Genomic DNA, 11551 nt, shown 5'->3' with positions numbered 1-11551 from the left:
TTTTGGGGTTGCTGTGCTGCCTCTGGCACTGAGTGCCTTGAATGTGTTCATGGCATCATGAAATCAGGAGATTACGAAGGCATTTTGGAGCACAATGTTCAACCGAGTGTCAAAAAGCTGGGTCTCTGTCGAAGGTCATGGGTGGTGCAGCAGAACAATGACCCCAAACACACTTCAAATAGCACCCAGGAATGGTTCAACACAAAAAGCGGGATTGTTCTGAAGTGGCCAGCAATGAGTCCAGATCTAAATCTCATTGAACATCTGTGGGATGAACATTGAACGACCTCGGGTTCCCACCAGACTCCGGAATCGCAGGCGGTCACACACAGATAACTCCCTGATGCTGCGCGTTGCAAATCGACCATGAACACCAATAACTCAACCACGTGACTGAGGAAACCGGTCACGGATATGTTCCGTCCACTGGAAACCGGTTACCTAATGGTCACGTGATCAAATTACCAGGTGAAATGCCCTCGGTACGCCTTGTTCAAACTGGATCAGATGCAGCTGAGCGTAACTGCCAAGGATGTACCGGCTAGAAAACAGATCGTTGGGGGATAACGTCCGGCAAACCGAGGATACGAACCATGCTGGACCAATGAAGAAAAGGACGAAAACGAGCTGGGAAAATTTCTACACAAAGCATATATTTACAATCAAGTGAGGCAAGGTATGTGGCACTGTGAATTGTTTATTATTATGCACACCAGGGATAGCAAGGAATTTGTGGGGTGTGACGAAAGTCAAGAAATTTTCAAAAGAAGACACAGAGCAGACTTATCCCGTTATAATCTTCTACAATCTCAACATATGCTGTGACAGGCGCCATCATGCGTGCGCGCGCGCGCACACACACACACACACACACACACACACACACACACACACACACACACACACACACACACACACACACACACACACACACACACACACACACACACACACACACACGCGCACACACACACACGGAGGAGAGCAGATGAGGATGAACGGCCTCACGATACCTGGCTTGGTCAGGTGACCGCGCAACCCAGTACGCTTTTGGAATGCGCTCCGCTTGAGCGATCCCACCTGAAGAGTCGACGCGTTATCTCCTGCTTAATCACTTTGCCGGCGCTTGTGGAAACGTGTGCTCCGCACTGGTCCAGGGGAACGTCTGTCACATGCCAACCTCGAGTGTAGATGCAGCGACAGCAGATGATCAGCATTGAAGAGAGGATGGAGTAGAGAGGCCAAGGAGAGGGTGAGGCAGGCAGGCAGGCGGACGAAGAAGTGGGTGAGGCAGGCAGGCGGAGAAGTGGGCCAGGGAGAGGGCGGACGGCTTTGCGATCTGCCTTTTGTAAGACCCGGGCGAAGGGTGGGGTGACGAGCTGAAGCGACATGCCGTCAACTGAATCGTGCTCCCCTATTGGGTCCCAGCCCTGCCCTGCCAGGCTCCTGGGGACGGAAGCGGTCTCATTTCGCACATCCAGTGCAACACGGCCCAGAGCCTTGCACCGAACTCCCAGGCTGTTCTGGCGACTGGACGAGGGACGTGTCGGTCCCGGATGCCCATGAGGGGCATCCCTGGCCATCTGCGGTTGGTGCTGTAAATGTGCTTGGCCCATCCCCGCACCATGCGCCTGAGTGGCCTGGGCGGTGCAGCACGCCTCTGCATGGTGGCGAACTGTATTGATGCGGAGGTGTGAGGAAGCGTGGGATGAACTTTCCCGTTTGCGGGAGATGTTGGTGGTCGAGGTGGTGAGCAAAGGTTGGGCAAGGTGAGGCGCCGTTGTAAATTGGAACGCAGGTTTGAATGAAAGGGCGCGCTGGGCAGCGAGTTTGTTCATGTGGTGATTCTTTCATCGGTTGTTGCCTGGGTGCTGCACCTGCTTCAATCTGAACCGTGGTTGAAAGGAAAGGGTTGGATAGAAATCTGGATTGAAAAGAAGATGGAGATATAATTACTAGACCGAGCGATTAGACCCACGCAACACATTTTGTCCCGTTAACCTATGACACATGAGGGGAAGGTCTGACTGCACGAAGACGAGCTAAATATCTGCTTGGGGATCACTATGTTGGGTGCCATTGCCTTTGAGGCATGTGCTTTTGCAGAACCACAACAATATGTGCATGTGTACATATATATATATATATATATATATATATATATATATATATATATATATATATATATATATATATATATATATATATATATATATATATATATATATATATATATATATATATATATATATATATATATATATATATATATACGGATATATATATATACGGATATATATATATATATATATATATATATATATATATATATATATATATATATATATATATATATATATATATACGGATATATATATATATATATATATATATATATATATATATATATATATATATATATATATATATATATATATATATATATATATATATATATATATATATATATATATATATATATATATATATATATATATATATATATATATATATATATATATATATATATATATATATATATATATATATATATATATATATATATATATATATATATATATATATATATATATATATATATATATATATATATATATATATACGGATATATATATATATATATATATATATATATATATATATATATATATATATATATATATATATATATATATATATATATACGGATATATATATATATATATATATATATATATATATATATATATATATATATATATATATATATATATATATATATATATATATATATATATATATATATATATATATATATATATATATATATATATATATATATATATATATATATATATATATATATATATATATATACGGATATATATATATATATATATATATATATATATATATATATATATATATATATATATATATATATATATATATATATATATATATATATATATATATATATATATATATATATATATATATATATATATATATATATATATATATATATATATATATATATATATATATATATATATATATATATATATATATATATATATATATATATATATATATATATGGATATATATATATATATATATATATATATATATATATATATATATATATATATATATATATATATATATATATATATATATATATATATATATATATATATATATATATATATATATATATATATATATATATATATATATATATATATATATATATATATATATATATATATATATATATATATATATATATATATATATATATACGGATATATATATATATATATATATATATATATATATATATATATATATATATATATATATATATATATATATATATATATATATATATATATATATATATATATATATATATATATATATATATATATATATATATATATATATATATATATATATATATATATATATATATATATATATATATATATATATATATATATATATATATATATATATATATATATATATATATATATATATATATATATATATATATATATATATATATATATATATATATATATATATATATATATATATATATGGATATATATATATATATATATATATATATATATATATATATATATATATATATATATATATATATATATATATATATATATATATATATATATATATATATATATATATATATATATATATATATATATATATATATATATATATATATATATATATATATATATATATATATATATATATATATATATATATATATATATATATATATATATATATATATATATATATATATATATATATATATATATATATATATATATATATATATATATATATATATATATATATATATATATATATATATATATATATATATATATATATATATATATATATATATATATATATATATATATATATATATATATATATATATATATATATATATATATATATATATATATATATATATATATATATATATATATATATATATATATATATATATATATATATATATATATATATATATATATATATATATATATATATATATATATATATATATATATATATATATATATATATATATATATATATATATATATATATATATATATATATATATATATATATATATATATATATATATATATATATATATATATATATATATATATATATATATATATATATATATATATATATATATATATATATATATATATATATATATATATATATATATATATATATATATATATATATATATATATATATATATATATATATATATATATATATATATATATATATATATATATATATATATATATATATATATATATATATATATATGGATATGGATATATATATATATATATATATATATATATATATATATATATATATATATATATATATATATATATATATATATATATATATATATATGTAGGGTAAGAATACTGATTCTGGCTCACTTTTCCCCATGTAAATGAATGGGGATTTTCAGCGATTTATATTTTTTTTCCCTAAAAATAAATCCCCTTTTTATCCCAAGGTATATTTATTTGTCTCCCCTTTTAACTTGGAGGTTGAACCTCATTGAATTGAACACCTGGGGGTTGAACAGCTCACTCATTGAACCTATAAAGATTTGTTCATTCTCAAATTCCTTCAATAGTTTAATTTTCTTTGCACAATAATCCCCATCTAAAATATTGACAAACAAAACATTTGAATCTTTATATTTTTTAAGATACCCCATTTGTGCCATTACGAAATGATAAACTTCTCTTAATGCTCTTGTTTGACCACCTCCTGAGCCACAGGTTATTTTTTGTTAAGCCCCGCCCACTTTTCTTTAAGCCCCGCCCACTTTTGTTAAGCCCCGCCCACTTTTCATAAGGTAATTTTTCTAAGCCACGCCCACTTTTCCTAAGCTCCGCCCACTTTTGCTAAGCTCCGCCCACTTTTCATAAGATATTTTTTCTAAGCCACGCCCACTTTTCCTAAGCCCCGCCCACTTTTGCTAAGCTCCGCCCACTTTTCATAAGGTATTTTTCTAAGCCACGCCCACTTTTCCTAAGCTCCGCCTACTTTTGCTAAGCCCCGCCCACTCTTACATCATTTCCAGTTCATCTCTGACTCACAAAGAAATCACTAGAAAATTACAGGATGTTATGGTTTTGAAAAATTTCCCAATGAAGGCTTGCCTAGGCTTGCCCAGGGAATTTCCAAAGGAAACCACACCCACCAGTCTTTCTCTATAAAAGCTTCAAACCCAGGCTCCATTTTAAACATTTGTTCTTGCTGGCAATGGTGTTCTGTGTGCTTGTCTCAAACTCTCTGTCTTCTATGGAACTAAACCTTCAAGTTGATGAACTGGATTCAAACCTCTTATCTATTGAGGTAAGATTTTTTATTTTCCTATTTTCAAACTTTGATTGAAGCATACTCATTTAATAATTAAATAACTTAATTAATACATTATTATTTTCTCTCACAGGAAATTGTATCTGAAAATACTGCTTTTGCTACAACTTGGGGGGAAATTGTTGGCTTGGTTGAAGACCTTGAGTGGGATGACTTTAGTGTTCCTTGGAACTCTCTGTCTTCTATGGAACTAAACCTTCAAGTTGATGAACTGGATTCAAACCTCTTATCTATTGAGGTAAGATTTTTTATTTTCCTATTTTCAAACTTTGATTGAAGCATACTCATTTAATAATTAAATAACTTAATTAATACATTATTATTTTCTCTCACAGGAAATTGTGTCTGAAATACGAAATGAAAATACTGCTTTTGCTACAACTTGGGGCGAAATTGTTGGCTTGGTTGAAGACCTTATGAGCGACCAAGACCCACAGAACGAGTTCGTCCTTGATGACCCAACCAAAGAGTTATACCTTGGAGACCAGCAAAATCCTGAAAAAGAGTTTTACAGCAATAGTACTCATTGTGAGTTATCAAGACAATACCCACTGAACAAGTTATACCTTGATGAGCCAGAATACAAGTTTTACCTTGGAGACTCACAAATTTTGAAAAAATCAGTAAATGAGTTCTGCCTTGATGGTTTAAATAACTACCTTGGAGACTCAGGAAAAGGGTTTTGCCAAGATGGTTCAAAATATGGGGCCTACCTTGGAGACTCACAAATTTTGAAAAAATCAGTAAATGAGTTCTGCCTTGATGGTTTAAATAACTACCTTGGAGACTCAGGAAAAGGGTTCTGCCAAGATGGTTCTAAATATGGGGCCTACCTTGGAGACTCACAAATTTTGAAAAAATCAGTAAATGAGTTCTGCCTTGATGGTTTAAATAACTACCTTGGAGACTCAGGAAAAGGGTTCTGCCAAGATGGTTCTAAATATGGGGCCTACCTTGGAGACTCACAAATTTTGAAAAAATCAGTAAATGAGTTCTGCCTTGATGGTTTAAATAACTACCTTGGAGACTCAGGAAAAGGGTTCTGCCAAGATGGTTCTAAATATTGGGCCTACCTTGGAGACTCACAAATTTTGAAAAAATCAGTAAATGAGTTATCCTTAAGAGACTTTGTAAGTTGGTTTTACTTTGAATACTTGAAATGTGGGTTCTGGATTGATAACTCACAATGTGATACATATCTTGGAAACTCAACGGGAATGTGGTTATACCTTGAAGACTTGGAAAGTTGGGTTTATGTTGGACACTTGAAACTTTTTTGGGGGCTTTTATTTATTTATTTATTTATTTATTATTATTATTATTTTATTTATTTATATTTTGGAGACTTTTGGAGTTGCTATCACTCTTTGGGATCTAAACCTATCGATGTAGTTCTTTGTCGGATGGTGCTTGATGGGAGCAAGATCAAGAAAGTTCTGGGAAGAAAGTGCAGGCTTACTCCCTCTTTCTACGTCATCAAACCTGAAAGCCTTAAAAGACAGAATTGGAAGAAGAGAAAAAAACAAAAAATATACATTGTTCGTTCTGGGAAGAAAGTGCAGGCTTACTCCCTCTTTCTACGTCATCAAACCTGAAAGCCTTAAAAGACAGAATTGGAAGAAGAGAAAAAAAACAAAAAATATACATTGTTCGTTCTGGGAAGAAAGTGCAGGCTTACTCCCTCTTTCTACGTCATCAAACCTGAAAGCCTTAAAAGACAGAATTGGAAGAAGAAAAAAAAAAAACGTAAAAATATATATATATAGGTGGAAATCTCATTTTGAAAAAGACATTGTGTTGGGCGAGGATTGAGTTGGGGTTGAGATTTTGAATGTGAGGGTTGGGGTTGAGATTTTGAATGTGAGGGTTGGGACACACACACATACACATCAACAAACAAAAGTTAAGCCTTGACTATTCAGTTGAGGATTCTGTGTTTGGGGTTCACAGATCTAAGAACGTCCCCCTTGACACACATTATATACTGTTATACACCTCGGACTTGGCCCTCGAGTGTCCACAACGGTGTATAGTAGGAGGGAGTGAAGCGCCAACCTATTGCTCCCATTGCACACACACACACAAACAAAAGTTAAGCCTTGACTATTCAGTTGAGGATTCTGTGTTTGGGGTTCACAGATCTAAGAACGTCCCCCTTGACACACATTATATACTGTAATACACCTCGGACTTGTCCCTCTAGTGTCCACAAAGGTGTATTATCTGCTTAGTTTTGTCTTTTGTAATTCCTGTGAATAAAATGAACCTAAAATCTCTTCCCCTTCCAAATCATATATTTTATAAGTCCAAGGAACTGTATCTATTACATCAACAATTTTAAAAAGTTCTTTCGTCCATCGTTCAGTAAAACCCTTTTCAAAATGAGATTTCCACCTATATATTCTGACGATATCACCAACTTTGAACTTAGGTTTTCTGACATTAATCTCTTTTTCATATTTTAATTTTGTAAATGTTTCTGATGGCTTCATATTCGTTGACGTGTGAATCGTGTCATTATACTTATCCACAATATCCTGAATAAAAGATGACCATTGTTGTGAACCGAGTTGTGTAAATTTTTTATATAGTCTCTCTTTTAAGGTACGATTAAAACGTTCAACAACAACTGCCTTCCCTTCATTAAAGGTACTGTATAATGTAATACTGTTATTTTTTAGAAAATTCATAAATGTCTTGTTATAAAACTCTCTACCCTCATCAGTCCACAATTTCTTAGGTTTTCTCTTACTTTTATTAAATATCTGTTGAAAAGCTAACATAAGAGTATTACCTGTTTTGTTTTTTAAAGGGACAACCCACGCATATCTACTCCTCAAATCAATAACGGTTAAAGCATACTTGTACCCCTTATCATTATTGAGTTCAATCAAATCAGCAGACCAGATATAATCAACTTCCTTGGAATAAACTTTCCTTCTCTGAAACTTTGTGAATATTGGTTTATGTAATTCATCAGCTAATTGCTCTTCAGTCTTAATGGCATCATTAGAGCCTATAAGTTTTTGAATTTCCAAGTCCAAGTTTCAATTTAGCACTAATCATCTTCTTCACGATGAACCTATCAACTTTTTCTCTCAAGGTTGGATTTTGTATCAGAGACAAATTATACAACATTTCTCTATCGGCTTCATGCTTTTCTTCCAACGTTGTGGTATTCCCATAATCAATATCGTGTCTCATGCACACTTCATCAACTCTATTGATTGGTTTACTCCAGGATTTAGGATTGTCTGCCTCATCTAATCTTTTATCTAAGTTTGTGCCTGGACCACAGAAAGAATAACCTGGAAGATGTAATTCCCCTGGTATTCCAGTAGTTGTAAATTTACTTCCTGATAAAAACTTTTGTATATCTCCTCCGAGTTTGTGTTTGGAGATAAATTGATTTTTTTTTGAACCACACACCGAACATATACCTTTTTGTATAACCCTGTTATTTTTACTTTTAATATATGAAATATTTTTAGTATTAGTTTTCATTTTACATTTGAGACAATAACTCATTTATTTATGAGAAAAATTCCTGCAGAGTGCAAAAACCTTTTTAGTTTCCAACATGCACATTTGAATCTTAATTTTTAAAACATAAAGAATCCTTAGAAATGCCTTCACTCTCTCCTCCATTTATTTAAGAAAAAACTTGAATTAAAATCCATATCTTGTCGATGCTAATAGTCTTGTCGAAAGTATTGCAAATAGACTTGTCAATTCTTTGTTTTCCTCCTCGGTGGGTTGAGTTATTTTCTGTAATACCACCAATCTTTTTGAATCTCACTGGTTTCCATATTTTGATATTTATTCATTCTCTCTCTTTCCTCCCTCTCTTTCTTCTCTCTTTCCTCCCTCTCTCTCTTCTCTCTTTCCTCCCTCTCTCTATTCTCTCTTTCCTCCTTCTCTCTCTTCTCCTTTTCCTCCTTCTCTCTCTTCTCCTTTTCCTCTTTCTCTTTCTTCTCCCCCTCTCTCTTGTCTCTTTGCTCCTTCTCTGTCTCATCTCTCTCTTCTTCAACTACTTCCTCATCCCTTACTATACTTGAATCGTTTACACCCCATAGAATATTATACATATATTCATCAGGATTTCTTGTTATTCCTCTATCCAAAATAATTTTTTACAACAGGATACCAATAAAATTTCTTTTGAATTTCTAAAAGAGCCTTACCTTTTCTTAACCTTATAATTTTTTCATTATTTAACATTCTAATTAAATCTAAAGTTGTCGGTTTATCAACATCAGCATAATGCCAATCTTTTATTGAAAATACCTCATTCTTATGTTGTAGAACATATTTATTAAAATACCGAATACCCTTTTCTTGAAGGTATGCTTGAACACAGAAATGATAATTTTCTTGAAGCCTTCTTGCTGTCATTTAAGTATTAGAAATATATGTTAGAATAATATTATGGCACGAAACACCTCCCCATCTTCCCATAGTTAAATCATTTTGTATTTCCTTACTTATTATATATAATCCTGTTTTTTCTGTTTTCATGAGATAAACAAGGGCAAAACCATTATTATATTTACCCTTATTAAATTCTTTTTATTTGTTGTTTACTAATCGTGGCTCCACAAAACTCATTCTCGATACCAAGTGGATAATATTCTTCCTTACGAGACTGATTTAATTGTTCCAGGTCTTCGAGGTTAATTTTAAATGACCAATTATACCCTAAATCATTCATATCATACCCCCATTGTTCTATTCTCATACAAACGATACGCCCTTCTTTATAAAAATTTATTTTAATTCGAACTGTGAATTCTGTATGACCTGGAGATAATATCAACACTTCTGTATCTTTAGAATACACAGCCGTTTTATTTAAGTATATATATTGTGATAAATCGCTTAATCTCACCAAGTCATTCGCGTCAGTCGGGCTTGGATAATTTTTAATTTATAAGCATTTTTCATGTTAATATTTTTGTTTATATTATATTTATATCGTTCAGCCTGTGCCTTTGTGTAATAATTTGATAAATCAATATCCAGTTCTTGAGATACACCAAAGATAGAACCATCTTTACCAACATAAGTCATTTATATTAGATTAAAAATAATATCATAAAATTTTTTATTTTTGTTGAGTTGAAATAACACATATAGACATAATTGACCACAACACTTGAAATTTAATTCTTGGACTTGAAATGTTTGATAAACACCATTCTGTAAGAATTTTATGACTTCAACAGGTGGTGGAAGACCAAAACTATCAAAATAATATTTGTCTTGACTATTAAAAATACAAACCCAATGAGAACCGTTCCCATCATTATCTTCTAAGTTCATAATAATATTCTTTGTATGTTTCGACACATTTGTTAATTCATCTCTCATACAAATAACCACATTATGAATTTTTAATTTCTTACAATATTTGGCAAGTTGTAAATTTGATGTTGTATTCTTTCCAAATTCTTTCAACCACTCATCAATGCTCATTTATTTATTAGAAAGATATAATCCATTACCTCTTTTCGTTAATTTTACACCTGCTTGTGCTATAGAAGAAAGCATATCTCCAACTAACAATCTCGCTTTATCAGGCAGACCTTCAAGTTTTTCAGCAAAATCTACAATTACACCACTTCCACTAATTTGTTTCTCCAACTCTTTGTTATGTCTTTCCAATTCTTTTTGAGCCTGGAGTTGAGCCTTCCTTTCGTTGGCAGTTTTGACCGCTGTTGAAATACCACCCGTCAATGCTCCAACCGCACTTAAACCAGCAAATAAAGGAATTAGAAATGGGAGAAATCCTCCACTCGTCTCTCTTATTGAATATTTTTTCAACATTGGTTTTGTCATTTTAATTTTAAGTGAGCCAGTGTCATTCAAGATTTTAACCTGTTCTCTTGTGAGCAAAACATCAATTCTTACTGCTCCTTTTCTCTGAATTGTATTAACGTTAATCGTACAAGGCTTTTGATTTTGAACACAAGATGATAGTTTATGAAGATTGATTTGATTAACATATACCCCAGTTGGTACTTTGCCACTCATTTATTTAACAAAAAATTATGTGAGAC

The 11551-nt window shown here is 30.9% G+C and overlaps 1 long non-coding RNA gene across 1 annotated transcript; it reads left to right on the top strand.

Annotated features, from left to right (window-relative positions):
* Positions 1-5479: 5479 nt before the first annotated feature.
* On the top strand, positions 5480-8405 carry LOC147025009 (uncharacterized). The gene is made up of 2 exons (XR_015059296.1): positions 5480-5730; positions 5828-8405. It is a non-coding gene; the product is annotated as an uncharacterized LOC147025009 (long non-coding RNA).
* The last annotated feature ends 3146 nt before the right edge of the window (positions 8406-11551 follow it).

This window comes from Eptatretus burgeri, chromosome 6 (assembly GCF_056783735.1).
Source record: "Eptatretus burgeri isolate ZD-2024b chromosome 6, Ebu_testis_v1, whole genome shotgun sequence".
NCBI lineage: Eukaryota > Metazoa > Chordata > Myxini > Myxiniformes > Myxinidae > Eptatretus > Eptatretus burgeri.
Note: the sequence above shows the minus strand (reverse complement) of the source record. Positions and strands in the feature narration are given on the sequence as shown.